Raw genomic sequence first — 6,280 nt, forward strand, 5'->3', positions numbered from 1 at the left:
CTCGACACATGGATCCACACCGCCCTAGTGCGTAATGTCGAACAACACAAACTCGAGATTTACCTTAATGGTAATAATCTTTATAATGGGAGACATTTCGTGTAACGTCCCGTCAGTTTAAAAAAATGTAAGGTTAGATTTTTGGTTTCCCACGTGCCAAGCCCCACCTAACCCCACTACCCATCACTCCTTTTTCAATTCTCTCTTATCTCTTTGACTGGCTCCTTTCTTCTCATTTCCTTCTTTTTCTTCTTTTTCATTTCCCCGTCTGGCAACTTCTCTTCACTCCTTCAAACACTCTTGCCGGCACCTCCATATCACCATTTCCACCATCATTTTTCTGGCAAGATCACCGGAAAATTATTTGGAACCCATAAATACCTTCACATCCTTTTTTTGAGGTAAAAATTTCTCATTTTTTTGGTGGGTTTTACACTTTTTCTTGAGGTTATTTTTATCTAAGCTTTAATAATGATACCCATGTGATTTATGAGCATTGGAAGTAATATTTATGTGTTTTTATATATGAGTTTAGTATTGATGGAATTATTTGATGTGTGGGTATATATTTTGTGCTATTGATGACTACTTAAGGTTTATGTATGATGGAAAACTTAGGAGTTTTAAGTTATACCATGTGATGGTTGGTAAGTTTAATTTTTCCATTGCCATTGGGTTTATTTGGAGTTAGTTGAAATTCTAAATTTCTTGTCTTGGAGGATATATTGTTTTTGCTTTCATGGATCTCTTAATGATGTGGTATAAATTTTATGGAAGCTAGTCATAATGTTGGAGATGATATTAAATGGGTTAACTTTATAATTGGAGTTTATGCCTTGTGGATCAATTTGTTGAGAAACTATGCAAGTGGAATATATTATTATTGATGAGGTTAGAAGCTAGGCTTGCCTAATTAAGTGATTATTTGGCAATTCCTATATTGTGGCTAGATGCAATTTCAAGCTTTATACTTATTGTGATAGGTTTACTTGATATTGTATAGGTTCTAGTTAATCTCCTTGGAGCTTGGAGAATTAGGGATTTTGCGGTTGCGAGGTAAGTAGCTTTTAATGGGTTTTTTTGGAAAATAACAATGTTTTATAAATATTGTTTTTGGATCAAACACATTTTGGAAAATTATATATGGATATATGTTTTCTTACAAGTATTGTGTTGTGACCCTATTATATATTATTATATATGAAAAGTACATCATATTTGGTATAGCATTTGGGGAAATGCATGAATTGTTGATACGGAAAAATGAGCATCTTTTATTTAATCTTAGATAAGGAAATCTTAGATTTTATGGTATATTAGAAAATTTAAATATGCTTATTTTGTCTTGTTATGTGGGAAATTGATAGAAAAATCTCTTGACAAGAATGAAATTGAAAATCTTAAAAATTTTGTAGAAGTTAGATTATTTAAGGTTTTTTTGAAACTACCTGGATATGAACTATGTGTTTCAAAGTAATGTAACTTGTGAGTTGTTTTAACACCATGCCATGTGTGATTTCCCAGTGATCACCCGATTTGATTTCCGTAGTCTTTGTGACAATGGATGATGTGTTCTTCCCTGTTGTCCATGGGCGGAAGAGGTTCCTTGATTGTGTGTGGGTGAGGCTACTGCCCATGGGGTCAAGAGACCACATGCAAGAGAGGTCCTATTTGACGCGCTCTCTCTGCTGCCTATGGGAGGAGAGAAAAACCTTGAGGGTATGGGTGAGGCTGCAGTCCATGGAGCCAAGAGTCTGCATACCAGAGAGGACAATATCATGCTAGTTGTGAATGGGTGGATCCCTTGACCGGTCTATGTGGTAGTATAGTATATTTATGATAAATTACCGTATGTTAGATTTTATGACTTTGGAAATTATATGGTTAGTGCTCACATATTATAGTATATAGTTTCAACATATTTACTTTGAGAAACTTTATGTTTCATTATTAAATCATTCTTGTCATATTATTATTATCATTATTGAAGATGAAACTTGCATTTCCCCCACCCCCATTAATTATGCTACTTATTGGGCTCTGTCTCATTCCATTATTTTATAAACTTTTCAGAATAGGCAACAATCTTTGAGACAGCTTTTTGGTGGCTAATGATAGTTAGACTAACTACTGATGGCGGCTGAACTTTTGTAATGAAGATATTAGATGTTGTACATCTTAGAGTAGGCTTGACTCATTCTTTTGTGTGTTATAATGGTTGTGACTTTATTCCCACTGATGGGACAAGTTGATGATATGTAATTAATTATTTTGATCTCTATTTTTTTGCGGCCAATGGTCTTTATAATTATTGCTTAGAGCTTTGACTTACTTTGAGAGTATATTCAATGGAAATATTATGATAATTCTTGATATTAGTACTTGATATAATTTTTGGTGGATTGGATTGTCAAAAAGGAAAGAAAGAAAAAAATCTACAGGTACTTTGAGATGTCTTTCTCATGCTTTGAACCCTTTGAGGTTTGGGGTGTGACATTTCGAGTTGCTCCAAAGCATTTATTCCTTCAAAACATTTGTGGTTATGGAATTAACCAGTGGAATCCTGCTTGATCCTCCTCCTCCCTTTCGATTCCCAAGTCTCAAGAGCCTGCGTCTTTGCGAATTTTTTTTATAGATATGAGGACTCTCTGTCGAGGCTATTCATTGGCTGCCCAGTCCTCAATGATTTGGTAGTGTTAAGAGATGGTATGGATAGTATGACTAAGCTGAAACGGTTATCCATCCATTTTAATACATATAAAAAACCCAAAAAGCCTGATTACAAACTCGAGATATACATCCCTGCTCTTGAGTACTTTGAATTTTGTGGTGATATGCACGACGTGGTTTTCCTTGAAAAGCTAACCAATTTAATTGAAGCACATGTAGATATTCGCGCAGTTGAATGGCCTCATAGGCGTTGGGTTCGTGACCATGAGATATATTACGGAGATAGAGTATTCAAACTTCTTAGATCGCTAAACAACGCTAAATTCTTTTCATTATATCTTGGTGACAAAGAGGTTAGGTCCCTTTATATTTTTTTAGTTTTTAGCTTTTATATACAACTTTTTAAAATTTCAAACAAGTATACTTTAACATGCTAATATTCTCTCTCAAAAGTAGAACTTTGGAAGGGGGGAGGGGGGGGGGGGGGGGTGTTCTTTGAAGGTCGAATAAATTCAATGCAAAGCCTTTATTTGTTGATCTAAAGATTATTGCTGGTGGATGTAGGTACACTTCCAAATCACATAAAATTTCTGTGTTGAATTTTTCTACTTTTCTCTTTAATTTTCACTAATTCTACTACAATCTGAAATTCCAATACTGTGTTTATAATCTTGCTGTGTGCATCGGCTTCGGTTCTATTTATCCATCCAGGTTTCAAAATTTGGTCCGATTGGACTTTCAAGGTACTAAATGTAACTGGCACGTGCTGCAAGCCTTGCTTCTAGTGGCCCCTCACTTAGAAGTTCTTGTTCTTCATAAGGTTAGTTAAGTTTATATGTTGTTAATTAATATTCCCTAAACTTACACTGATATTTTACTGTGTATTTTGTTGTCAGCATTATCATAACAGTGAAGAAAAGTTATGCTGGACAGAGCCACCACATGATCCTGGTTATCTGTCATCACTCCTCACAACTTTTTATTTTGAAGGATTTGAAGGATTGGAACATGAGGTGGACTTTGTAAAATATATCCTGAAGGAGGCAAGAGTCTTGAAGAAAATCAAAATCAAAGTTACCGATAGACAATTGAAGGAAAGTGTTCTCGAGAAACTATCAATGTTCCCAAGACACTCGACAACATGTTTACTTGCTATTGAGTGAGATATATAACTAACTAATACTAATTAGCAACTGCTTTTGATGGTATGTTAGAGATATTTTATATATATAAAACCTCTTTAGGAGTTAAAGTGACATTACTATTTTCAGGTTGTTATTTGAGTGAGGTTGTTTGATAGAAATCGTTCTCTGAGTTTGTGACAACTAATATGCAGAAAGTCCATTTGGCCTTCATAAGATAACGCTAGCTGGTTTTTGAATCAAGGTAAACTTTTTGGTAAGGGAATGTTCATTAATAAACTTTTGCTACCGCTTAATATACCTGTAATTTAGCTTAACAGCCTAGTGGAGGGGGGTCACCGGGAAATTTTTTCTTTCAAAGAAGCTTTTGACTAATTGCCACGCTTTTTACTGCTCCATATAGCTGCTATTTAGTATTTATAACTATAGCTGCTTGTCTAGGATCTGAAATAGGTTTGTGAAACACCACTTGATTTCTAAACCATCAAACTCTGTCAAAGAGGATCGAAGCAAAGAAGAGAATGAAATTCTTCATTTCCTCTTTATTTGTATTGAGAGACTTTGCTAGGTATATAATTTTCTTAATCTATTCATGGATAGGAATGGTGTCAACTATAGCAAAGTTGAAAGGCAAAAAAGAGAGAGACCAAATTATCACTGCGAAGGAGAACAAGTGTTCGGTTGTTTCGGTATGGTGAGAGCATAGTGGCCAAGATAAGTTAGACTGAACCCATTTTTCATTAAGAACAGATTTGGTAGGCACGATATTCCATAATTTTCATAGCATCAGCTTTAGCCTTTGGTTTGTTTTGTGTTTCCGTAAGTGTTTCCACCAGCTTTGATCAAGAGGGCAAGAACCTAGCCATCTAATCAGCTAGGTCTGCTGATTCAACAGAAAATTTACCGTTGCTAGCAGGTGTTCAAAGCAGCTTATCATGAGGATTTGAGGGAGAGATATGTATTTTGAGAGTGGCATAGACTGTAGGAGTGTCATACTGTCATAGAGATTGTGGCATAGACTTTAGCCTCACATGGTATTCTCCTTGTAACTCTTTCCATCTTGACGCATGGATCCACACCGCTCTAGCTCGTAATGTCGAACAACTTCGTCTCGAGATTTACCTTAATGGCCAAGACGGTACTGAATTTTACAATGGGAGACGTTTCGAGTTGCCCCGTAGCTTTTATTTTTGTAGAACAGTTGTGGTTTTGGAATTAACCGATGGAATTGTGCTCGATCCTCCTCCTTCCTTTCAATTCCCCAGCCTCAAGATTATGAGTCTCTGTGAAATTCTTTATAGACCCCACCACTCTTTCTCAATGCTCTTATGTGGCTGCCCGGTCCTCCAAGATTTGTCAGTGACAAGAGAGGGTACGGACGGTATGATCAAATTTAACGTAAGCGTACCTACGCTGAAACGGTTAAGTATCGAATTTTATACATATGAACGTGACCTTCCTGATTACAAACTTGAGATATATGCCCCAGCTCTTGAGTACTTTGGATTTCGTGGTGATTTGCGCAACGTTGTTTTCCTTAAAAAACTAGCCAACTTAGTTGAAGCACATGTAGAGGTTCGTGCAGTTGAATTTCTTCAGGAGGATTGGGTTCGTGAACATAAGATATATTATGGAGATAGGGTGTTTAAGCTTGTTAGAGCACTAAACCACGCTAAATTCTTTTCATTATATCCTGGTGACAAAGAGGTTAGGTCCCTCTATTTTCTTTTTCTTCTTTTATTTTATTTTATTTTTTCGAATATTGTTAGGAATATAGTCCGTTAAAAGCCTCACTTTCATGCTCTATTAAATTGTGAAACATTTACAGTACAAGCTTTGATGTTATTGTGTGTTTGAGATGGTGGCTTATATTTTGTTTCAAAAGTAAAATTGGTTTTTTTTTAATAAATTTATTATTATTATTATTATTATTATTATTATTATTGTAATGCAAGTAAAACTTTTTTTTAGTTTAGGGGTCTGATGATTTGTTTTGTGTGTGATGAATCATATGTTGGGAAATTTAAATTTACAGGGTTACGGGTTTTTTAGGGTTCTCGTATTTTTTTTTTTAATAAAAAAATGTGAGTATAGCATTAATTTGTTGACTCTGAAGATTTTTGCTGGTGGAGGTATGTACACTTCCAAACCACATAAAATTTTTGGGATGATTTTTTTTTTCTATTTAATTTTTTTTTCCTACTAAAATCCGAAACTTACAATATTTCCTTTTTAAACCTTCTTTGCAGTGCATCGGCTTTGGTTCTATTTTTCCTTCCAGGTTTCAAAAGTTGGCCTGTTTGAACTTTAAAGTTAATAAATCAAACTGGCACGTTTTGCAAGCTTTACTAGTAGTGGCTCCTGATTTAGAAGTTCTTGTTCTTGATAAGGTTAGTTACGTTAATCATACGTTGTTAATTAATTTTCTCTAAACTTACACTAATGGTCTATTGTGTATGTTTTCAACA

The sequence above is a fragment of the Quercus lobata genome, chromosome 8 (assembly GCF_001633185.2).
Source record: "Quercus lobata isolate SW786 chromosome 8, ValleyOak3.0 Primary Assembly, whole genome shotgun sequence".
NCBI lineage: Eukaryota > Viridiplantae > Streptophyta > Magnoliopsida > Fagales > Fagaceae > Quercus > Quercus lobata.